At 41.4% G+C, this 26,988-nt stretch overlaps 1 protein-coding gene and 1 non-coding gene across 7 annotated transcripts in view; both read right to left on the bottom strand.

Moving 5' to 3' along the window:
- Positions 1-26,988, bottom strand: part of HECW2 (HECT, C2 and WW domain containing E3 ubiquitin protein ligase 2) — a 352,275-nt gene that overhangs the window by 180,060 nt on the left and 145,227 nt on the right. The window lies entirely within an intron of this gene.
- LOC112308118 (U6 spliceosomal RNA) lies at positions 832-941 on the bottom strand. The gene has a single exon (XR_002975120.2). It is a non-coding gene; the product is annotated as a U6 spliceosomal RNA (small nuclear RNA).

Raw genomic sequence — 26,988 nt, forward strand, 5'->3', positions numbered from 1 at the left:
ATGAACACAGAGATACACAGGTTTCTCTGAATTGGTGTTTCAGGATCCTTAGGGTATAATCCCAGCAATGGAATCACTGGGTAAAAAGGCAGTTCCATCTTTAGTTTTCAAGGAAATTCCATACTGTTTTCCACAGTGGCTGCACCAGTCTGCATTCCCACCAACAGTGCACTAGGGTTCCCTTTTCTCCACAACCTCTCCAACACCTGTTTGTTGATTTATGTTGGCCACTCTGACCAGTGTGAGGTGGTATCTCATTGTGGTTTTACTTTGCATCTCTCTGATGGCTAGTGATGCTGAGCATTTTTTCATACATCTATGGGCCCTCTGTATGTCTTCCTTAGAGAAGTGTGTTCAGGTCCTTTGCCCATTTTTTAATTGGATTATTTGTCTTGCTGGTATTGAGTCATATAAGATCTTTATATATTTTACAGATCAAACCCTTGTCAAAGGTATTATTGGCAAATATGTTCTCCCATACAGTTGGTTCCCTTTCCATTTTGATGATGCTTTCTTTGGCCACGCAGAAGTTTTTTAATTTGATGTAGTCCCATTTGTTTTATTTTTTTCTTTATTTCCCTTACCCTAGACGATATATCAGCAAAAACATGGCTGCATGGAATATCTGAAACTAGGACTTTACGGTGTCACAACTGATATTCAAGTCTTTTATCCCTCTTGAGTTTATTCTGGTGTATGGTGTAAGGTGGTGGTCTAGTTTCATTTTTTTAATGTGTACCTATCCAGATATCCCAACACCATTTGTTGAAGAGGCTATTTTTACTCCATTTTATTCTTCTACCCCCTTTGTCAAATAGTAGTTGACCATAAAAAAGTGTGGAACGCTTCACAAATTTGTGCATCATCCTTGCACAGGGACCATGCTAATCATCTTCTCTGTTTCACTCCAAGTTTAGCATACGTGCTACCAAACCGAGCACTGATTTCCTTCGACGCCTTATAAATCCCTTGTTCTAATACGTACCTATACTTAATCTATCTATTCTTCTCTGTATTTCTCAGTAACTTCATGACATCAACAACAAATCTCCAGAGTTGAATGTTTTCTTTTCCGTATCCCATACGAAATAAATTACAATGTAATCTCATTACGAAAAAAAGCCTTCTCCGCCTTACAAACAATAGCTCATTTATTTAATCAGAGTATAAAAGCTATAGTTATTTAATAAAAAGTATTCAATAAACCACTGAAATGGGAATATTAAAGCAAATCTATTAATAAGACTCGGTACAGGGAAATTAATGTTTCATCCTGTAAAATGCCTTCCTGAGATCCTGAGTCCCTGGTCATCCCTGTCCACCGGTAACCCTGCAACTGGATAACACAACCTGCTATAAACACCACTCTCCTCACAAAGGTAGATCTGTAAAGACCTAGACTGCAGGTATTAGATCATTTTTGTGACCTGGGGCTAGTTCTTTAAATTCTCTAGAACTTCAGTGAAGGAAGACTGAAAATACCTTGTTCAGCCTAGTCACACTGTTAAAAAGAACATACAAGGAAAGCTTTTGGTTAAGATGGCAGAGTAGGTAAATGCGGTACTCACCTCCTTCCACAACCATATCAAAATTACAACTACACTGCAGAACAAGCATCACCGAGAACCACCTGACATCTAGCTGAACAGAAGTCCTATAACTAAGAATATAAAGAAAAAGCCACATCAAGACTGGTAGGATGGGCAAAGTCAGGGAGAACAAGCTTCTCCCACACCTACCTGTGGCAGTTAAAAAATTGGGAGGGATATCTCAGCTGCGGAGGCCCTACCTGAGGAGAAAGGAGTCCCAGTCCCCCAGCCGGTCCCCAGCCCAGGGTTCCAATGCCAGGAAGAGAAGTCCCCCTGACTTCCGGCTGCGAAAATCAGTGGGGATTGTGGCTGAGTGAGACAAGGGCTCTGGTGTCCGAGGCATTTCTCTTAAAGAACCATATAAACTTACTTGGATTCACTCACTCTGAGCTCCAATGCTAGGCAGCAGCTTGAAAGGTGCCAGGGACATACAAGGAGGGATTGAACTATCTGGTTTTGGAGCAAGGGTTGGAGGGGCAGCTTTCATCCAGGCAGAAATGCTGGCAGATGCCACTGGTCCTTTTCTGAGCCCTCCCCCAATAGAGCAGGCAGCTGGGCGCTATATCTGAGTCTCCATCAACCTAGCTAACATCGTTCATCCCCCCCACCCCCACCTGTGATTCCCTGAGACCCCACCCACCCAACAAATAGGCCCACCTAAGTTATTTCCAGAGACTTTTCCATACAAAGGCCTCTCTTGGCTCATGTTACAGACTTTCCTAAAATCTCTCAAAGCTTCACAAACTGCAAACAAGCAGCATCTGGCCTCAGCATGCCCTGTACCTCTCGCTATGTGGCCCTAGGCCCAGCACTAGCAGCAACTGGCCTCAGTTCTCAGCTTGGCCTCTCTCAGGTACCTCAAGCCCAGCACATGCAGCAGCAATCTTCAGATGGCTCTGTAGTTCACGCCAAGTGGCCCTGGGCAGGGCACAGCAGCAGTTGATCTTGCCCTGAACTTCCCAGGAGGCCCAAGAGCCAGCACGCCTTGTGGACAGTGTCAGACCACGACTGAGCATCACCCAACCACCTCCACAAGCAGCACACTCAAGGAATGGACTCATCGGGCACCAGAGCCCCCCTGAAGTGAGTCCTGCTCTGTGGGGTTGACCCCTACACATCAGCTCCTCCACTGTGGTGGTCACAGCCAGTCCTCAAAAGTGATCAACCTGGGGGTAAATCCCTCCCACTGACAAGCCAATAGCAATCAGGGCTCATTACAATAGGAAGGTGCGCACAGCCCACCCAGAGGTGCACCTGCAGGGCCCAGCTCTGGTGACCAGGGAGGCCATGCCACTGGACCTTCCAGGACACCTACTACATAAGGCCACTCTACCAAGACTGGGAGACATAGCAGCTCTACATCATACATAGAAACAAACACAGGGAGGCTGCCAAAATGAGAAGACAAACAAAGATGGCCCACATGAAACGAAAGAACAAAACTCCAGAAAAAGAACTAAATAAAATGGAGACACACAATCTACCAGAAGCAGAGTTCAAAACACTGGTTATAAGGACACTTGATGAACTTAGAAGAGTAGATGAATTTAGCAAGAACTTCAATAAATAGACAGGAAACATAAAAAAGAACCAGTCAGAAATGACAAATATATCAATAATAACTGCAATGAAGAATACATTACAGGGACTCGCCAGCAGAGCAGTTGAAGCAGAAAGTCAGATCAGTGATTTGGTAGACAAGGTAGCAGAAAACAAACTTCCAGTTAACAATGCTCATTTACTGTGACTGAGGGAGCTGTAATGAGACTGTGACGCTGACTACGAGCAGCAGAGGTTTTCTGAGTTTACATGAAAATAATGCATGACACTGGGTGATGACTCTGTTCCTCGCAGTTTTCTCTATTAAAACTATTGTGAAATCTCTGGTTTTGGCCCTTACTTGGTACAAACATATACTTACGTAGTAAACCTACCTTTTATCTTTTCTCAATAGGTCAGACAAAGCAGTATTACTTGGTGACAATAATATAAGCACAAATGCTATAAATTAATGATCCAAATGAGTCAGAATATGCTTAACCACTTTGGGTAGCTTGTCCCCCTCCCCAAAACAAAAACACGAAGTATAAAACTTCTTGTAAAAAATACACCCCTGAAAATGTGCTTACATATCCCCTATGTTCAGGATTTGTGACTGCATCTCAGCCTGACGTTGATATGTAAAGGAAAGAGACCATTGAGGTGTGAGTGGTATGTGATGGAAGTAAAAGAATAACATGTCAAATTAGAGTATTTGTCCCCCTTGCCATGACCTTGAGAATATCATTGAGCAACATTCTGATTTCACTGAAGAGTAACAGTAGTAGATAATTTTCTATCAAATTCAGAGTCTTCAATGCCTTAATTAAACTAAATAGGGCTTATGAGCACTGGATGTTAAGAAACATTTCTTAAAACACAATTTTGTTGTTCTAATTGTGTAAAAATGTCATTCTCTGAAGACTGATTTTTTTTTGCTTTTTCATTACTTTCAGTAAATGGATTTATACACATATTATCTTTCCTGCACTCTCACTGTTTTATAAAATAAATTAAGTTAATCCTAAGAGCAACCCTACGACTTCGATGCTACTATCATCATTGCTATGTGGTAGATGGTGAAACTGAGGCACAGACGGGCTATGTAATGCCCACAGGCATGCGGCTGATTAGTGGAAGAACCAGGATTCAATACAGGCATCTTGCTTCGGCGTACATGAGCTTACTTACTGTGGTGATCACTTCGTAAGTTATATAAATACCTAATCCCTATGTTGTACACCCAAAACTAACATAATATTCTATGTCAGTTGGAATTGAAAAATAAAAAATAATTTACAGAAAAAAACTTAAGTTTAAAAAAATAAAATAAAATGTTAAACATGTTTCAATTTTTTTAAATGTACATGAGTTTAACTACCATGCTATAATACTCTGTATTTCCTTGTGGGCCTTCAACATCAGCCTATTAACTTTTTCCTTAATGTGTTTACAGCATTTAATCATGTGTATGGTTTTCAAAGTATAAGATCGGAAATCCATAAACATGAAATAAGGGTGGATGTTTCTAGGTACCAAAACCAAAATACAGTGGCAGTTTTGCAGAAGAAATAAGTTTAGGGTTCCTGGATGCTACTGACTTAATGCTCAGACACAAAAGTCACAGTCTGCAGAGACGCCTTTGGATCACTGCGTCCAAGTTACCTTCCAGTGGCAGGAGGGCTGGCACGGGGGGCGCGGCTACTGCCACCATGAGGAGCATCCTGCGACAGACTAACAGAAGTAGAAACCTCTCGACTAGATGACCTTGACAGACAACAGAAGTGCAGCAGCTCCTGGAATTTGAGGCACAGGCTGGTACATTATAAATTGTGATTGGAGTGCAATGTGTCGTGGATTACTCCCTTTATGGACCATTCAGGACAAATTTTTCACACATCTGATTTCTCTCTCCACGTGGCACAGCAACCTCATGCCATTAATTGAAGAATATTCAACACGTGAAATTAACTTACATTACAAAATTGTCTGTTACCAGCAAGTGGATGTGCTACAAAGAAGCCTTACAGAGAGATTTTTCCTCAGGAGTGAAGACTTTTCTAAAATCCATTTGGAGAAACGTTAGTGCTTTGAGAAGTTACGTACTGGTAAAAAGGGCTCCTTGTCAAATCAGAGTAGAATGTCGTAGACAGTAAACCCCACTTTAGAGGGTCACAATATTCATTAGTAAATGTAAAAGCTCCCAGGAGCCTTCTGACTTCTATGGTGTCCCAAACCAATTTGACCAGAGAGCCTTTAACACATAACACTTGCAAACAGCCTGAACAATGTACTTTGAAAGACTGTGACTTGGTGAAATCCCCACTATTCCAAATATTCCTCCTGGGTCAGCAAGAGCTTTGATCTTATCAGGCCCCTAGAATTGGTCAGAATCAGAAAGGCAGATTAAGTTTAAAAAGAAATGTAACCTTGTGCACTGTTGGTCGGAATGCAGGTTGGTGCTGCCACTGTGGAAAACAGTATGGAGTTATGGCAAAAAAATTAAAATGGAACTGCCTATGACCCAGAGATTCCAATCCTGGGAACATATCCAAAGGAACCTGAAACATTAATTTGAATGAATATATGCACCCCTATGCTCATTGCAGCACTATTTACAATAATCAAGATTTGGAAACAGCCCAAATGTCCATCAGTAGATGAGTGGGTAAAAAAAACTGTGGTACATTTACACAATGGAATATTAGTCAGCCACAAAAAAGAAGGAAATCCTACCCTTTGCAACAGCATGGGTGGATCTAGAGATTGTTATGCTAAGTGGAATAAGCCAGTCAGAGAAAAGACAAGAAATCACATGATTTCACTTACATTGGAATCTAATGAGCAAAATAAACAAACAAAAAAGGAAAAAAAAAGAAATGTAACTGAAGGAGGCCTAATTCTTACATCCTCTGACCCTCTAGGAAAACTACATGGGAAGCCAAGTTATCGTCGTCAGTTTGCTTGGTAGCAAGAGTTCCAAAGTAGGGAGCGACTTCAGATGTTTACGGATCTCTGGCTAATACCACAGGACACGCGCACTTCTGGCCCTTGGACCACGCAGACCTCATCCTTGGGCCAGCACATCCTCTCCCTGGACAGAGATCTCACGGACACTGACAAGCACCACACTGTCACTCTAAGTTTCTACAGCTGTCCAAGGCCCCTTCTGATTGATTTTGTATAACTTGTTGGAATATTTCAAAACCTTGGGTCTGTCACAACCTGGGCTTGGAATAATAATAGCTATTAATTCAGTATTTCCTTGATGTTAGTCAGGTATTGTATGAGGTATTTTTCATTCATTAGCTCTTCTAATTTTCTCTACAACTCCATGAGGAAGATCCCATTCCAATACCCATTTTATCCAAGAGGTACCTGAGGCTCAAGGAAACTAAATTTTAGATCTGGGCCACCCGTTTTTGGAATACTCACTCGTCAGCAACTGCTTTAGTCATTCAAAGAGGAGAACCTTGCAAGTTCCTTAAGGCTACATGGTACGGTCAACATGTCAACTTTTTAGTTTAATTCTCAGGGGGAATTATTTTTACATCTGTGCAAGTACACCTCGTCCTCGCCAAATCACATACGACTTCACAGCAGCCACTGGATCACTTCTCAAACTGGGTGACAAAAGTCCCTGCATGAAATACCAAACACACTAGAAATGACCCTGAGGCTCCAAATCTTTTCTGTGCCTTGATTTTCTCATCTGCAGAACAGAAGTTACTCTTCCATCAATTCATAACACAACAGGGAAAGCACTGTGAATGGACTTTAAGCCTCCTGGGGGAAATAATGCCATCTACAACCTTGTCTTTTATTTAAAAAACCATACTTAATGTCTGTTGTGGCCAATGCATTCACCATTCTGAAAACAAATACACATTTTTACAAAGCCTGTCACCATAAGAAATAAGATACTTGAAGATAAACAGATTAAGACTTCACAAAGGGCAAACATGTATTTTTTATTTGTGATGAATGAGCTATGTAGACTAGAGGATTTTCTGATTTGAACTTTGCAAATCATTTTACTTTCTAGATGCAGTTTTTTTAATCTATAAGATAGATTATATTAAGATTGGTGATAGAATAAAATAAAGTTGAATAACATTGTTCTCCATCTCCTACCCATGCCAAACATCACTAGTTGATCACACAACTCTTTCCAGAATAAAGCCTCAATCTCACTAAACACAGTACTGTGTAGCGTCTACTGCTCAGCTCCGACGGGCATGTACGATGAGACCTATTTTCTCTGCCAGGGCCCTGTACTCCCTAAGGATCCTTCCAGTTCTTTGATTTTAAGTTTTATACTCATGAATTAAAATACCATGTACAAAAGCTTAAAGAAATGTGATATACAAAAGAAAATTATTTTTTATAATAAATGTCCAAGGCAAGAACTTAGGAGAGATGTATTTGTCAGTGTTTTATCAGCAATATAACACAACATATTCCGTCCTCTAAAACAACAAAATGATAGTTTATAAATCGCAGAAGTAGGCGAGGTAATGGAAAAGCATGAATCATTCCCCTGAAAATATAAAATGCAAAAATGTCGAATGCCAGCACTATGATTCACAAATGTTGCTGGAAAACACTGTAGAAATACAAAGCAGTAGAAATCAACACAGAAATGGAAGAAAGGAAGGAGAAAGGAAGAAGGAAGGAAGGAAAGAAGGAAGGGAGGGAGGGAAGGAAAGAGGGAGGGAGGGAGGGAAATCATCACTCTTTGTACACAAAACTTTTATATACCTAGAAAATTATGCCAGAAAAAAATATGAGATAACAGTGAAAACAGAGAAGAATTTGTATTCTATTTTCTCATTCCCATGGTATAAGATAAATCAAATAGATAAAGGGAAATTAAATTCTACTGTATCTTGACTTTGAGAATAACATATTTCCTCCATCTCTCGGCCTGGACTTGGGTTGGTGGTGTAATTTCAGCAAGACAATAAACAACAGCACTCTAGTCTCCCCCAGAGTTCAGATATCCAAGTAGATACATGAACCAGACGTATGGATGATCCACCCAGTAGCCTGGCTCAGATGGTCAGCTGACTTACCCAGAGCAGAGCTAGAGCTAAACTAAGGTTTGTATGATTCTAAAACGCAATACACTTCAATGCCTCTCTGAGAGAAAGGAAAATTAACTTAAAAATACTACAGCATTTTTCAGACCATAAGACCCACCAGACCATAAGACATGCCTAGGTTTTAGAGGACGAAAATAGGAAACAAAATCCCGCTCCACCACCAGCACCCCCTCCACCCCGCCAGCCAGGTAAGCTACATTCGGACTGTAAGACGCACCCCCATTTTCCTCCCAAATTGGGGGGTGGGGAGTGAGTCTTACAGTCTGAAAAATACGGTACTTTTCAAAATGTTTGCCATTCAATAGGGAAAGACAGTCTTTTGAACAAGTATTGGGAAAAATAAATACCCACACAGTCAAGAGAACGAAGCCAGGTCTTCACCTTACACCATATACAAAAATTAACCCAGAAAGGGTCCAGATGTCAAGGTAAGAGCTAAAAATATAAAAATATTTAGGAGAAATCACAGCGCAAAACTTTATGACATTGGGTTTGGCAATAATTTCTTTAATATAACAACAAAAACAAAGGCAACAAAGGAAAAAATAGATAAGCTGGATTTCATCAAAACTAAAAAATTTATGCATTTAAGGATACAACAGAGTGAAAAACTGACAGAATGGAAAAAAATATTTGTAAATCCTATATTTGTTAAGGAATTGATCTCCAGATGATATAAAGAACTCTTACAACTCCACATCAGAAAGACAACCTGGATTAAAAAGGACAAAGGACTTGAACAGACATTTTTCTATCAAAGACACACAAACGGGCAATAAGCAAATGAAAAAAGATGCATAACATCACTAATCACCAGGGAAATGCCAATCAAACCACAGTGAGACACCACTTCACACTCATTATAATGATTATTATAAATTTTTTTTAAAATATGTGCTGAACAGGAGATATTGGAAATATTGTACATTGATGGTGAGAATGAAAATTAATACAGCTACTGTGGAGAACGGTATGACATTTCCTCCAAAAGTTAAACATCAAATTACCAGACGATTCAGCAGTTTCACTTCGGGGTATGTACCCAAAAGAACTGCAAAGGGATTTGAACAGACATTTGTACACCGTGTTCTCAGCAGCTTTATCCACAACAGCTACAGGGGCAGGGAGCCCGGCATCCACTGATGGGGGAACGGATGAGCAGAGTGCGGTTTGTGCCTACGATGGACTACTATTCACCCTTAAAAGGGAAGAAAATTATGACACATGCTATAACGTGGATGAACCCTGACGAAAATTTTGTAAGATTCCACTTACTTGACTACCTAAAGTAGTCCAATTTATAGAGACAGAAAGCAGAATGGTTAGTTGCCAGGGGTTCGGAGGAGGAGAGAATGAGGAGGGGAAGTTCACATGTCTAACTGCAATAAAAAATATGTGTGTGTATATATGTATATATAAATGTGTGTATATATATGTGCATACACACACACAGAAAAGCAATAGCATAAAGTGAGAAGTTTATAATTCATACTACAAAGATAGTTTTTAGATAAACACATATGGTAAATTCCCAGGGTCTCTTTACAAAGTGATAAGAGAATATATACACAGAACCAAAATGAGGAAATTATCACACAGAGAAGAGTTCAGAAATGCCATTTTTAAAGATTCACTGCATATCTAGTGAAGGAGATAAAAATAAATATGTAAAAACAGGCATTTCTATATACTTCTGGTTACAACTTAGAAGATTGTCTCAACCTTCTAAAGGATAATTTTTAAATGTTCAACATAAGCTAAAAAAGTATCCCTATTATGTCTCCTATTGAAGAAGTATGCCTCAAATTCATGTCCTTAGATACCTAGCGACTCGCCTAGAGGCATTTCCTTCCCGGGGGTGACCAGGCAGAAATGTTTACAGAGGCGAAGGAGGGAACAAGAAGGAGAGAGATGCACTGGTAGGGACTTCCCTGCTGGTCCCAGCAAATTGCTTTCTTGCGATATAACAGGCCCAGGTTTGCATATAACAGGCCCAGGTTTGCACATATTCCAATTCAAAACACAAAACACAAAAACTGCCTTTGTGAAGTCATCTGCATATGGAAGAATGGCAGCTGTTTATATAGCTTGGCATGACAGAGGAAAGATACAAAACATGAAAAGGTTCGTAGCTGCCTACAGTTGCACATCCATTAGGTGAGGAATGGGTGGTGTGGACAGTAAATGACCTGTAAGAGAGAGAGAGAGATTATATTTTGGGCTGAAACCCAGAGCTGCTTTCATAGAAGTTCATAGAAGACTTGATTAGAGCTTGAAGAATGGGTGGGATTGGAGTGGCTGGAAAAGAAGGAATTTGAGGGGCATTTCTTCTTTTCCCTTCTTATATCCAGCTGTTTCTGTCTTCCCTCCTACATCCCCTACCAGATCCTACAACTCTCAATTTATTAAAACCTATAGCAAGATCTTTTCCTTTCACAAAGCCCTACAGTAATTCCATAATAGTTCCCCCAGCTGACATTGTTAAATGTGCTTATTTAAAACCATCACTTTGTGCTAGAGGGTCTCTGTTTCTCAGCATGCATTACCAAGAGATTCCCCCACCCGTCCACTGACTTGGCCAGGTTGTCTTGTCTTCAAAACCCCTGACCGTTCGCCTTCCTCATCAAAGTCTGAGCCCTTCTCATCCAGCCAAGATTATTTCCAGGCCAAGAGTCCTCTCTCATGCCTCACATGGGCACACGCTGACTCCCCAGGCTGCTCTATCCTCTTCTCTCCCTGCTGCCCTGCTTTTTCCCCCTTTCACGCTTCCTTCCCTCCCCTTTGCTGGCCTGAAACCACCAGCCTTCTTAAAAACTCTACTTCCTGCTGATGTGTCTCCCCATTGAGAGTAAAGGATTTGTGGTATTCTATAGATTCAGGCACTTGCTAACTCTGAAGAGAAATGAATTTTAAAATTAGAGAAAGAAGTATGCCTTCCAAACCAACATATGTTTACAATCCAATGTTATCACGCGATTTGCTTCAATTAGTGACTACATTTTGGCTAAAAAAAAATCCACTCTTAATGTCAACATGACAACTGCGTACAGGCCTCAGTCATTCTGCCGGTCCTCTCGGGCGATGGCCCTCACACCTAGGAGAACACTGTGTGCTGGGGTCCCCCGTCACACTGTGAACACGCAGCAGATCTTCTGGAGGCTAATTGTTTCAGAAACGTGATGAAGGGGAAGCATCAAGATACATTAAGTAATTTAATTAGTAATTTTTTAAAAAGGATTTCTATATGCAAGGATATGTACATTACACGAGGTCAAGGTGAAATAATTCCGTCCTGGTAGCAGGCTGCTGTGGGCTAGGCTTCCAGGGGCCAACGCAGTAGGAATACTCTGGTGCACAATGCTGGGAAGAACAATTTTAAGTTTACACAAAACTGAGAATGAAGACTCAACTCAAGATCAAACTCTTTCTACAAGTCAAACATGGTGCTATGCTCTCCACGAACTTTACTGCTTTCTTTCTACAGTGCCACAGGGTTATGGTGCACATCTGACAGACAAGAAAACTGGAGCTCTGGCAGGTGTGGCTCAGTGGTTTGAGCGCCGGCCTGTGAACCAAAGGGTCCCTGGTTCGATTCCCAGTCAGGGCACATGCTTGGGATGCAGGCCAGGTCCCCAGTGGTGGGCACGTGAGAGGCAACCACATATTGATGTTTCTTTCCCTCTCTTTCCCCCTCCCTTCCCCTCTCTCTAAAAATAAATAAATAAAATCTTAACAAAACTGTAAATTTACATAATGTGCCTGAGTTGAAGGCACTAGTAGATGACAAAGGTGGGATCAAACCCATACAGACTCCCAAGTAGGTCTGGCAGATGCTTGAATTTGTAGGCCTAACTAGTTTTCAAGAGAATACTTCAAATGATAAGCAACTATGAACACATCTTTGAAAAAATAGTTCAACAGCCTTTCACCGCCATGGCCACTAACACTTTCTAGGCAAGGAAATAGTGATTCTAGATGCTGCCAACTTTTCGGCATAAGAAGGGTCCTCTGATTTAAATAAACTCCTGGAGAAGGCCCAGATAACCAACAATCATATTTGCATTATAACAATAATTAATAATTGGGAATCCCCTAGAGTAATAAACATGCTAGAATTTGGAAGCATTGGAAGCACTGAACATTTTAACTGGGTCACACTCTCAGGTCAGTTTTAAAGGAATTTTTTCATAAGTCTAAGAACCAAGTTTCAAATTTTCAACAATTTTTCCAATCCTAGGGAACAGTGTTTGGGGCCTTGGTAAAATCCACTATCAGATTCCTGAAGCCTCTGCAAAGGGGAGAGCCTAAGTGTGGCTGCCAACATTGCAGAGAGATTGCATCACTCCCGTCACATATACATCTCGAGGAAGCGGGACAGACAGAGGAAGGGCTTTGTGTTGAGGGAAGGAGAGTAGGGTATATGACTAATGCCTGCATACGTCTGGAAAAGATACAGCATTTTTGCCCGTGAGTGAAAAGATAAGCTTGTGTATTGTATTAAAATCAAGCCCTTTGCCTGAAACAGGATAGCCTAGAAATAGTTCAGAAGCACGGGATACTTAAAACTTGAAAATGTACTTTCAAAGAGGTTATTTTTATAAACCAAATATGCACAGGAAATTTTGTTATTCTACACCTATTCCACAGCCTAAAGATCTGTATTGTCCTAGCACAAAGACCTCTTGGACTGAATCCCAGTTTTAGTTAGTTTACTTAAAAATCATGAAAACCTGACTAAATACCATTTCGTTCCTATAAAGATGCTCTTTATTCACCGCTGTTTCCAAGACCAGATGCCCTCTCTTTCAGCCACTAACTTGTATTCTCAGAAAATTCAAAATACATAGTTAAAAATAATTTCCTATGTTATTATCAATGGGTGTCTACTTAAAATACAAATTTTAAATTTTCATGAAACCCAAAAAGGTATACAACTTCATCTGTGATGGATGCCTAATCATTCAGGACACTTATGACCCGTACCATTTGAGCAATTTCTCATTTAATTTCATGCTTAAAAATGGGCTTTATTAAATGAATGCAATGTTTCTGGAGGGATATTTAGCAATATCCCTCAAATTAAATGTGCATTTTCTTTGCCTCAGCAGTTACATGCCTACAATTTTTTTTTCTTTTGGGAATACTGATACAAATACTCAAAAATATAAGTATGGAAATATTTATTGCTGCAGCATTTCTTATATCAATTTTGGCACCAACCCAAATGAACATCATTATGGTAATAGCTAAATAAATTATGGTACAAGCATATTAGGGAGTATTATGAAAAATGTTTGAAAGTATTATAAGCCCTGGCTGGTGTGGCTCAGTGGATTGACCGCTGGCCTGAGAACCAAAGGGTCATCGGTTCGATTCCCAGTCAGGGCACATGTCTGGGTTGCAGGCCAGGTCCCTGGTATGGGGCGCACAATAGGCAACCACACATTGATGTTTCTCTCCCTCTCTTTCTCCCACCCTTCCCCTCTGTCTAAAAATAAATTTAAAAATATTGTTTAAAAGTGTTATAAAAAGGTATTATGAATGTTGAGATGGATAGGTGTTTGAGACACATTGCGAAGTGAAAACAAAAGCAATTTACAGAATACATTTAGCATGATACATTTCTTTGTTTAAACGTCTATTTGTGGGGATAGTGGGGGAAAATTGGGAAAGGGTCATCAAGGAACATGTATAAAGGACACATGGACAAAGCCAAAGAGGAGTAGGATCGAGGGTGGGAGGCAGGGATGGGTGGGATAGGGGGTGTGGTGGGGGGAAAATTGAGACAACTGTACTTGAACAACAATAAAAAATAAATAAAAGGAAAAAAGTTTATTTGTGTATGTATACATGAGTGTTCATGTGTGCCTTATTATGTATATAGTCCATCATTAACACGTTTTACCTTTGGTGAAGAAAGAGAAACAATTGTTATTGTTCAATATTTTACCAAAAATATAATACTCTTGTATCAACTTTTAAATAAATTTTTTAAAATTATTTTATTGTTGTTCAAGTACAGTTGTCTGCATTTACCCCCCCACTACTCCCCTCCATGCAAGCCATCCCCACCTCCCTCCCCTGATTCCACCCCCTCTTCATTTTATCCATGTGTGCTTTATAGTTGTTCCTGAAAACCCTTCCCTTTTGAAACTCTACCTATAAAAATATGGATCACTCCCTCTTCTTACCAAAAGCTTCAAAATATCATATCAGGTAACAACATACCTTTCTCAGATATTTTATACACAGAGATACAAATATACATTCACGAATGTTTTCATATGAAATATAAACATTTCAAGGGTCTCCGTTTGTAATTTTAGAGAAAGCACTTTATTAATTACAATACTTTCTTCATCAATATGATTTCCAATGGAAAACAAAATTCCCCACATAAGTTAAAACACCGAATCAAGGGATGGTTACCACTTACAGGATGGAGAGAATACCAGCAATAACTAAGATTAAAGAAAAGGCAAGCTGTAGTCAGAAAATCAGTAAGCAAGTAGCTATATAGGACCTGGCCACGTAACAGACCTTGGATTTATTTGGATGGGGGTGGTCCCTGAGCAGTCGGAGAAGCTTTGGATCTGCTGTCCAACATGAAATTCCAATGAGAAACTTTCAGCCACAAATGTACATGGTGTTCCTCCACACTGGGTTTCTTCAACTATTTTTGCTTTGACTGTTCAGTACCCTGAGAAATATTATGCCCCATTATGTTTCTCTGTCATTCATTTAACAGCTTTTGCCGAGATTGAATAATGCACCATATTGAATGACATGTTTTTATGGTACCTAATACAAATTACCTAGTGTACCTTTGATGACGGCCCAGAACCCCCCTCACCCCCCTTAAAAAAACACCATACAGAGCAAACAAAATTTCTACAGTCAACAATTTAATTTGGAAGGCCAAATATGTACTTGTAGAGGAAACTTAAATATTTGTAAACCAAATAAAGAGTTAACAAATAGATTTCTTTGCCTTGGGGACTTTTATTCTTCGGCTCTTCCCAGCGGATGACCACTTTTGACTGTGTTGCGTAGGGCAAAACCTGGGCAAGGAGAGGGCTGTAAGTGCCAAACGGCCACAGACTACCAGAACGACACTCCTTTAAATGTTTTCATTGTCTCTCTGACAACTGATGTGATGTGCAAGAAAGTGTCAAAGTAATAAATATATTTTAAGGAACATGATTATATTAATATAGCAACAGATCACTGAAAGTTTTTGCTTTTAAATACACTTGGGTAACACACGCAGACCACCAAACACACTTGGGTAACGCGCGCGGACCACCAAACGCACTTGGGTAACGCGCGCGGACCACCAAACGCACTTGGGTAATGCGTGTAGACTACCAAACACACTTGGGTAATGCGCGCAGACCACCGAACGCACTTGGGTAATGCTCGCAGACCACCAAAACAACTTCCAGGGGAGGGCAGACTCTGCCATTAAAAATTCATCTCATCGTATGAAAGATTCAGTAAGCGCAAATCTTCAGCTCTTCAAGATGCCGTAATTTTTTAAATGTCCTTTCAAAAAGACATTTATACTCTGCAGCTCCTTTCTGCAAAGTGTGACTTGATTATAAAGTCCTCAGCAACTTACATAATATGTTTTAGGAGACTGAGTCACTTCCCTAAAGTTTTACAGCTATCTTTTGTCAGTGAAAAAAATTCTAAAGCTAAAAGCTCTCAAGGAAATGGACCAAAACATTCTGGAAAATTCACTCTCTGCAGGGAAGATAAGATAACCATGGCTATAAGACCAGAAGGTGTAAGGAAATACACAGGGAAGAAGAATAACAAAATGTGAGATGGTCTTAGATCTTTTGGAGAGAATTAAAAAAAACAAACAGAGAAACACAGAAACGCCTGTCTCCTAACTTAATATACGCAGCCAGGTTGTAAGGCAGACATTTTTTTTCAAGTTTTCACTCAGGTTGTGTATCAAGCATATTGTCCAACCTCAGCACCACACTGCCAATGTTTTCTATAAATTCCAGACTTTATTTTAAAATCATGTTACACAAATGTGATGCAGACCTCATAGTCGCCTGAGACTGATACTTAAGTGATATCTCTTCCCAGATCTTCTGGTAGAAGAAAACGGTGTTCACACTTCCCAACACTCGATAAGCCTGTTCTGAACAGCCAGAAAGGTCCAGAGGGTCTTCTAATGTCTCTCTAGTCCAAAGTTTGTAACTTGAGAATGTAATGACTCTTTTTCACTGTGGAGAAACCCTCAAAATGCTCACAATAAATTCCAACGAGATTTACATTCCTGAGATTTTCACATTTCCTGTCCTGGCACATAGCAGTCTCCCCTTATCAGCAGGGGAGAGGCTCCAAGACCCTCAATGCATGCCTGAACCCATGGCAGTACCAAACCCTACCTGCACTCTGTCGTTTCCTATATGCACAGGGAGAGGCAAAAGCAGGTGTACAGCTGTAGCCAAATAATAAAATAATTAGTAAATAGTAACCCAAGAATAAACTCTGTGTTTTATGTACTCACAACGGTAAACCTACTCTTTCCCCACCCCTGTATATACCTGTGATACAGTTTAGTTTGTAAATTAGGCACAGTAACAGACTAAAAACAGTAACTAATAAAATAGAACATTTACACCTGTATACTGTTGTAACAACATACTATAATACAGGTTATGTGACTATGGCACTATGAAGCGAACTAAGGGTGACTTGAGCACAAGCACTGTGGTGTCACAACAGTTGATCTGAGGGCCAAGGCAGCTACTATGTGACTACGGGGCAGGCAGCGCACACAGCATGAATACACAGGATAAAGGGATGATTCATGTCCCAGGGAGGACACAGCAGGACGGCAGAGGATTTCATCATGTTACTCAGAATGGCACGCAACCTAACGTTTATGAATTGTTTATTGCTAGAATTTTCCATTTAATATTTTCAGAGAGCAGTTGACTAAAACCTTGGAAAGCAAAACCACAGATAAGGGAGGACCGCTGTATGTCTGTGTTCAAACACTTCCTGACTTTCAGGCTCACTGGCTCCAGTGCTCCCACTCCACAGATCCTTCCACTCATTTTTTCTGTCAGTCACTCCCACGTCATCACTATCCTCCTTATCCTGCTAGATTCCTTGATCCATTCTTATAATCACCCTCTAACTCCATCCTCCTCCTCTGCTTCTACTGTACCTGATAGCAAAGCTCAACAGTAGTTAAACCTAGCTACCAGCATAGACCATACCTGCAAAGACAAAATGAAACAAAACCAATCGCAAGGATGCTCACTCACTGGTCTCACTTTAGACTTGTGACCACAAACCTTGCATGGAACTCAATACTGCCAGACAACCTTGCTCCCTTGCCCTAATATATGTACTCTCTTACTTCCCTAGGCGACCACGTCACATGTTTGTCTCTCCCTTCCACCTCTCTACCACATGCAAAAGAAAAACAAAAAGATTCAAATGCATAAAAACAGAAACAGTCCGACTCATCTTTTCTTCGCTGGATCTGAAACTCACCTGCCTCTAGACACGTCTTATCTACGTCCCTTTCTGTTCTGGATGAAGTGCCCCTGCTCCCGTGACATCTAAGCCCCTGACTCGTGCTGCAAATCTCATCTGCTGTCATCTTCTCAAGGATCTGTCCACTGCGGTTATCCTGCATCGTCAGTGCCATCTAGACAATGTCTACTAGATCATATCCATTCACGCAAAGCAAAGATGCCTTTGCTTCGTTCTGAATGCCCCTCTAGGCACATCCCATTGCTTTACCCATCTTCACAGCAAGTGCCTTGAGAGACTGATCTGCCACTCCCTCACTTTACATTTTTCTCCTCAATTCACTTCATCCCAACTTCCTTCCCCATCAATCTTGTCAAGACACCAGCGATCCCCGGGCCAGGTTGCCAAGTCCAGTGGTCACTTCTCTGCACCTACAGTACTCAACCCCCCGGCTCTAACTAGCAATGCTGGTCACTCTCTCCCACCTGATTGAAACCTACTTCCAGGACACCTCAGTCTTGCAGTTTTCTTTCCTGATCCCTCTTTCTCAGACTCCTGAGACTCCTTCCCCTCTGCGCAGCCTCCATCCTGGACCTCCTTCTCCTCTCTGTGTAGACACACTCTCCCGAGGTAACCTCCCCCAGCTCCATCTACTTGTCAATCATTCCTGGACTCCAGATGCACACGCTCAACTTCCTTCTTGACACGTCTATCAGCATCTCTAATAGGCATGGCAATTTGACATGGCCAAAACAATTCTTAACTGCCTCTTCCCTCCCTCCCTATTCACCTCAATTATTCTTCACTCAGGAAATTGAACTACTCTGGTAAAAAGTCAAGGAGCCATCCCTGATTCTTCTCTTTTTCATAGCACCCAATACCTGAGTCATGAGGATTTCACAGATACCATCTTCAATAATATCCTATAAATGTACATTCTACTTGTATCAACTCTTCTGCTTACAAACCCACATTCTCTCTCAACCTCACTGCCACAAGACTTTGACCTACAATTCTGTCTCTGCCAGCAGCCAAAGTGAGCTTCTAAAAACGGACACTTTTCTACTCTGCTGCTTAAAAGCCTTCACTGGTCTCCTTTGTACTTGGAATAAAACCAAAACTAGTTATTCTGGCTTACAAAGTCCTCTGTCATCCAACCCATGTCCACTTCCCTGACCTTCATATGTCCTATTTACCCTCTATCCACTGTGCTCGAGCCACAGGGGTCCTCTCTCTGCTCTTGAAACCTGCCACGCTTGTCCTGCCTAAGGCTTATGTTAGAACTGTTTCCTCTGGCTTGTTCCTTCTTGTCACTCAGCTTAAAAGTCACCCTTCGGAGAGGTCTTTCCTGATCCCCCATACAACTCTACATAATCATACTACCTTGTTTTTATTATCTGTACTGTAATTGCTTGAAATACTAGCTATATTTTATTACTTAAGTGTTTATTTTCTGTCTTTCTTCCTTAGAATATAAATGCCACAAAAAGGGACCCACTCTGGACCCCACTCTGTTTTATTCACTGCTCTATTCCAGGATTTAGAAGGATGCCTAACATCAAGCTGGCACTCACCAAATATTTGATAATGAATGCTTGCATGGAGAGCTTAGTCGAAGAATATGTGCTTGCTGGTACAAAAAAAGTCACCTGTTTTCAAAATGAGATTAATATACTTCAATGTATATGGCACACAGTACTTTCAAAACACTTTCACAGACATTTGTTTAACCTGCCCAATAACTTTTTCGGGGTTCACCGTGATTCATCCTTTGCCCAACACAGAAGATACTGAAGGGCTTACTCCAGGTCACACAGTCCGGCAGGGCAGTGCAGCGCTGGGACAAAACCTAATTCAAAGTGCCTTGCTCAGTGCTCTTTCTACTGAGCGTAAGGTAACACGTGAAAACATACGCTGAACTGGACCCTTCTGCATCACGTGCTGTGCATGTGTGGCGCTTACGATTATGCCGGTTATCTGTTCCCACGTCTCTTCTCTCACAGGCTCTATGTTCCTACAAAACAAAGCTGGTGTTTTATTCATCTCTGTGTGTGCAGTGCCCAGCGCGCTGCCTGGGGCATTGTAGGTGTTTAAAAGCTGGTTGAATCTACCTGAACCCTCACATCAGAGCAGTCTTCCCCTGTATGCGAAACAGATGGGTCATTCTCTCTGTCAATACTGCAGATTTCACTCTGAATATATAAAAACCCTGTAACGATTCCTTTGAAAAAGCCTCCAGTTTCACATCATCTAGCACCTTCTGAGTGTTTGCACTGACAACTTATGCTCCACGAGTTGTAGGAGGTTAAACAAGTCCCAGCAGTTCTCCGAGTCAGTACGCTGGTGTACTTTCTACTTCTTTTTTTCCTTATCCTCCCTGAGGAAACGCTTAGGGGGAAAGGGGGGGAGAAAGAAGGAGAAATATTGTGTGAGAGAGACACATCGATTGATTGCCTCTTGCACGGGCCCAACCAGGGACCAAACCCACAGCCCGAGCACGTCCCCTGACCAGGAATGGAACCCGCAACCCTTCAGTCCCTGGAACAATGCTCCAACCATGTCAGCCACATTGTCCAGAGACACATTCCACGTCCTAATGTGAACAAAGGGCATGCAGGAAATGTAAGATTTATTCATTCTCAAGTCAGGGGCTAGTGATATATGTTACATTTTCCCCCCATACTCTGATGTGGAGGAGAAGGCAAAGAGACATAATGGTACAATAAAAAGAACATTGAATGGGGAATCAAGATCACAGGTTATGGTCCCAAATGATGACTCCCAACAGCTGTGTGGCTATATGCAGGTTTCCATCAGTCTCTCGGTTTCCTCATCTACAGTATGAGTGATAATTACCTTTGGGGTCCTTCCAGCTCCAGAATCTGTTATTCTGTAAGAAGTTCTGATTATGAGGACATTATCCCCAGTATCTTATCCCCTCCAGTCTCTAAACTCAAAATAGCTACATAGAGGCATGGCATAATTAGGTTTTGGTGCAGTAATAATAATCAAAGATAGATAGATAGATAGATATAGGGAATGTTCTGCATCCCTCCACTGTACTTTGTCTCAAGATGCAAAATCTTTATGAACTGCAAATTCTAAGACCCACAACATGACTGTTTCAAGATGCTCTAGAATGAAAAGAAACATCACCCCTTAGCATCCAGGATTTACTATCACATGTGAACTCAAGAAGATTACAGAGCCTTATAAAGAAATCAGAATCAAGGGAATACTGGACTCATTTCAACTGAGCTAGTCAATGACACAGGCCCTTCTTTTAGTCACCCTACTTTATCTCCCATCACTGAAAGGGGCTTACAGTTTCACAAGGCACTGGTCACTGATACTGCCGCCAACAATGTCAAAAAGAACAAGCAGGAGACTACAACCAGTGGTGCACTGGAACCAACTGTTAACAGTGTCTGGAATTTTGAAAGCTGGTTGTTAGATTGTTGGTAGCTTGAAATTGGTTAGGGGAAAGTCTATCATGGAAATCTATAAACACAATGAATCAGAAGGGGGTTTTCTAATTTTTTTAATTTTTATTCAGTTACAATTGTCTGCACTTTCTCCCCATCCCTCCACCCCACCCCAGCCAATCCCACCTCCCTCCCTCACCTCTACCCTCTCCCTTGATTTTGTCCTTGTGTCCTTTATAGTAGCTCCTGTAGACCCCTCTCCCCACTATCCCCTCCCCACTCCCCTCTGGCTATTGTTACATTGTTCTTAATATCAATGTCTCTGGTTATATTTTGTTTGCTTTTTTCTTTTATTGATTATGTTCCAGTTAAAGGTGAGATCATATGGTATTTGTCCCTCACCGCCTGTCTTATTTCACTTAGCATAATGCTCTCCAGTTCCATCCATGCCATTGCAAAGGGTATAAGCTCCTTCTTTCTCTCTGCTGAGGAGAATTCCATTGTGTAAATGTACCATAAAGGACTTGAACAGACACTTCTCCAAGGAAGGCATACAGAGGGCCCAGAGACATATGAAAAGATGTTCAGCATCTCTAGCCATCAGAGAGATGCAAATTAAAACCACAATGAGGTACCATCTCACACCGGTCAGAGTGGCCAACATAAACAAATCAACAAACAAATGTTGGAAAAGATGCGGAGAAAAGGGAACCCTAGTACATTGTTGGTGGGAATGCAGACTGGTGCAGCCACTGTGGGAAACAGTATGGAATTTCCTCAGAAAACTAAAAATGGAACTGCCCTTTGACCCAGCAATTCCGCTGCGGGGATTATACCCTAAGAACCCTGAAACACTAGTCCAAAAGAACCTATGCACTCCAATGTTCATAGCAGCACAATTTACAATAGCCAAGTACTGGAAGCAACCTAAGTGCCCATCAGCAAATGAGTGGATCAGAAGGTATTTTTAAAAGAAAGAGCCAGTCTATCAACACACCACTGAATGTGGTTCATGGCTAGACAGGTACTGGGCAAGACAAACAATGCAGGAACAGCAGAGAACAAAGAGAAGACCTGAATTCTAGCCCCAGACATCCCCACTAATTGACCATGAAAAATGGAGTCTATGAACCTCTGTTTTGTAGACTGAAATGTAAGAGAAATTATACAAGTAAGCTGAAAGATCCCTTTCAGACCTAAAAATTAGAACTGCATGGTTTTCTGTTTGGGTCATACCCACCCTGATGCCTGAGGTCTTCTTACAGGACATGCTCCATGAGGCAAACGCTAGGCAGCCCGGAGACATCGATCAATCTTCGCCCCATTTGTGAACATGCAGTTTAGCGCTACTTAAGTCTAATGCGTTTGGCCAAGCAGCCATGCTCAAATGTGACCATAGATCTAAATTCCCAGGATCCCTTTACTATTGAGTTACATCCAAAAAAAAAAAAAAAAAAAAAAAAAAAAGTTCCAGAAACCTTCCAGCTGATCTTAGAGTTTCCTTTAAACTTAGGCTACAGGCCCACAGAGCATTCCTGGCCATGCCTATGAAGCGTGTGCTACCTCTGTATCCTGTTTCAGTGGTGACATTCCATAAGGAGCCTCTGGGCACTGGGCAGGAATGAAAAGTGCCATGCTGCCAGAATAAGATTCAGAAGTAGCACATGCACTAATCCCAGTGTTCCGGCCTTGAACCTGAGCCAGCTCCTGAGCCCATTATATAGTAAGTCCCTTAAACTTAGACATTATGTGTTACCCCTAAAACCTGGCACAAGAAGCACAAAAGATTTGCTCAAGTAAATTCCCTGGTTTGGTAGAGTTTGGGGTTCATCAGCTTGGGGTTGGTATGCAGTCAACAGATAACACGTAGTTAAATGTTTCTCGCAGAGAAGCAAAGGACTCCTCAGAAGAGTTGCTGCTGACAAGCCGGCACAGATCTGTCCCACGAGAGGAGACGGCAGGGCCATCGCACACGGCATGATCGTGAACAGATTAAGTGCTCTTGTTGCTCTTCCAAGTATTCTCATTTCTGCTGCAGGCCTTTGTAATATCATCATTATTCCATTGTCTTGCTCTTCCAAATAAAAATGCATATAACACATTTGGGAGGAAGTATTTAATTGGTAAATGGCAACAGTCCATTTGGACATAATCCTAAAAATGATGAGAAGTAGAATATCATCTAGGAGGACCAATTTGTCATTGTGTTGACAGCTAGTCTTTAAAAAATTCAGTCACAGAGAGTAGAAATTAAAAACACACAGAGTTTAAACTTAGAATGGATCCTAGAAAATGATCATATATGTCCAATCTAATTCATAGAAATAGATCTTTAACAGATTACGGAAAAGGCCCTGGCTGGTGTGACTCAGTGGACTGAGTGCCAGCCTGCAAACCAAAGGATTGCCAGTTCAGTTCCCAGTCAGGGCACATGGCTGGGTTGCAGGCCAGGTCCCCAGTGGGGGGCGCATGACAGGCAACCATACACTGATGTCTCTATCCCTCTCTTCCTCCCTTCCCCTCTCCCTAAAAATAAACAAATAAAATATTTTTTGAATAGATAGAAATTATGGAAAAAGGGGAGGAGTTATTTAGATCCATCTGCTCTGTCTAACCAGAAGTATCTAAACCACTGAAAACAATTCCTACAGTTTCCAAGGAACACAGGACCCACAAAATCTTGGGAATGCAGTTCAGGACTAAAAGCATTCTCCAAATCAACAATGTTCTGAATCTAAAGACTAGAAGAACATTTCAGGTGCAACATATACTAGAATTCAATTGCATGTAAAATTCAAATACAACCTATAGGACACTGAATCTCAATTTTCCTTTTAAAATGCTCACTGATTCAACAAGTTTGAACTAAATATGACTTGGGTACTAGGCACTGGGAACCCAAACATAATTAAAACATGGCTAGTCTGTACACTCACTGCATACAGTGGAAGGGCAGAGGGTGTCGAGAGCTGCGGTAACAGCAGTGCACCCAGATAAACACGGACTCTGACCTCCAAATGCCACGCGAGGTAACCGCTCAGCTGGAGGTGCCACATCTCTTCATTAATGGTGAGGCTCTGTGGTCAAGTCTCACAGTGCTCTTTCTTTCCAGGGGTGCCACCACTTCTAAAGGTAACGATTTTTTTGTTGTTGTTCAGAAGCAGAAAAAAAAAAAAACCCCTCTAATCAGTGGAAGTTTAAAAAAAGCAATCCAGGTTCCATACTGAGGCCTTGTAGAAAGGCGGAGAGCCTTTGACGTGAGTCAGAGTGGCAAGGTCCAGACACCTAGGGCACAGTGCACAAAAGGAGACACACCAGGGGACGCCCAGCCCAGGGGACAGAGGCACTGGGTGGGGCTTGGGACTTTATTGAAGTAGAATGAGAGAGAAGGGGCAGCCTTGGGAGGCTTACAGCTCCTCAGGAGGTGTTTTAAACTTCAAACTCATGTTACTGAGCTTAAGAATTCTTATTTCGTTACATTCCCAATTTTAAGTAAATACCTATTTTTTTTTCATTTCCTAGGGCTGCTGTAACAAAGTCCCACAAACTGAATAATTTGATTTTTTTTCAAGTTTCAACCAAGTTTCATCATTATACCAAAAAATAAAAATGGAAACTTAAAAAGACACATATTACGAGTTTTAATTTGTAGTTTTGGTAAAATCAAAGCTGGGTGGTTTTAACAACAGAAATTTATCGTCTCAGAGTTCTGGAGGCGAGAAATCTGCCATCTAGGTGTCGACAGCGTTGTTTCCTTCTAAGTGCCGGGATGAAAGGGTTGCTTGGCTTACAGGTGTGCCGCCATGTTTGTATGGCCTGTCTTCATCCGAATTCCCCGTTTTCATGAGAACGACAGTAATCTGGGTTAAGGCCCATCTTAATGGCCTCATTTTAACTTGATTACCTCTGTAAAGCTCCCATCTCCCAGTAAGGTCACATTCTAAAGTAATAGGGTTCGGACATCAACATATGAATTTGGGGGGTGGGCACAATTCAATCCGTAATATCTACGTTATATAAGACAGAGGCCCTGTCCACAAAAAACTTATAATCTCATTGTGAGGTTGGGACTTAGCCACGTGAGATAACTCAAGAATAACATTCAGAGGATGTAATCAAATTAAACGTTCTGTGTTTTGGGGATAAGTCTTTAGTGGTCTAAACATCACATGTGCATTGAATTAGGAAATTGTAAGACAACTTGAATCAAATTCTGTCACCACTTGTCTGTTCCTGGGCAAGCAACTGAACCTGTCTAGCTTCCTCATCCAGTGTCCATCATCAGGGGGAATAATTTATCACTTGTCATAAATGTTGCTATAAGAATTACATGAGCTGTTTCTGAAAAAACTCTCTAAGTATAAAAGCACTATAAACATATTACCATGAAAAAATTGGAGAGAAGTCCAAAATCTTAAAACCTTAATTCTGCCTTCTTTTCCACTCTAACTTGGGATACCCCTTTTGTTCTTCAAGGTTCACCAGAGCCACACTGCCCGCCCACACCATCCCTCATTTCTCTTAACCTGCCCATTCTTGCTGGTCTCTACAGGAACGCCGAGACCATTCTCAAGGACAGGTGGCCTCAATTCCATCACCCTGTGAGTCACGCCACAAGGACTGTGGCAGGACCGGCCTCAGCTTGCTGTTTGCTGGCGGTGGTGATGACCACTACGGTGCAGCTCACCCCACACCCAGCTGTACCCACCAATGTTGTCAAACCGCTGAGCACACGGTATCCTGATTTCCTCTTCTTTGCTGCTTTTGAGTGAAATGTTTTGCTTTTCCATAAGTAGCTCAGAGCCTGCTGCCACATATATATTTCTCCATAAGTGTTTTCTCCAGGGGACTTGAACACAGCTGTCAGTCAGCTACACTTGGAAGCAAGACACCAGAGAAAGGCCACATTTTCCCCAACAGCACGGTTTCTATCTCCTTTGCCCATCTGAGTCAGCTCACTTTCACCCCTGAGTCTAAGGCTAAAACCATGGCTGGGCCCAGTCCTGTAATGTCTCAATGTGCAACTTGAAAATCAGGCCAAACAAATCCCAACATATCTTTTCCACTTCAAACTCCAAAGACAGTATTTAGCCCCATATCTTCCCATATGAATCTTATGCTTGGGCATCTAGCACTCATAGGGTACCACTTAAAACAATGTCATCCTTTACCCAGCTGCTTGTTCTGCTCTGCTCTGCAAAATCAGTTCTTCGCTCCCCATTGCACAGAATGAGAGCAGGCCCTTGCTTTCCTGGTCACTCTGAGATGATGGGAGGTCCTCTGGTCATATCAAGTCACAAAATTACTCACATCTGTAAAAAATAGTCAAAACTCCAAACGCCAGTTAAAATGAAATCTCCTTGGTCTCATCTCAGGCCAGCTTCCACTCATCTCATTTTCCTACATACGATGTTGGGGGTTTTAACTCAACAAATACTTTATCTATAAGCATAGGATATACTTTGCCAGTACAGCAAACAGAAATAGAAAACTATCTTCTTTGCCTTGTTAAAATAAAATTTCTTCATCATCATCACCGTCATTGACATTTCTTATACATTTATTGAAAAAGTCCTGTGCCAAGCACTTTGTATGTATGTGGAAAAATCCCACTGAGAGTTTTATCCTTTACTATGGGACTGATGCTGTTTCCAGAGAGGGTAAGTAACTCGCCCAGTGTCACACCGGAAGCAAGTGGCAAATCAGAGACTTAAACACAGGTCTACCCAACTTCACAACCTGAGCGCTTGACCACTGACCTCTACTATGTTAAGCTGGGAGGCTTATGACACAGGACACGGGACAGTATAAGCTGCAAAG

The sequence above is a fragment of the Desmodus rotundus genome, chromosome 2, assembly GCF_022682495.2.
Source record: "Desmodus rotundus isolate HL8 chromosome 2, HLdesRot8A.1, whole genome shotgun sequence".
Classification (NCBI taxonomy): domain Eukaryota; kingdom Metazoa; phylum Chordata; class Mammalia; order Chiroptera; family Phyllostomidae; genus Desmodus; species Desmodus rotundus.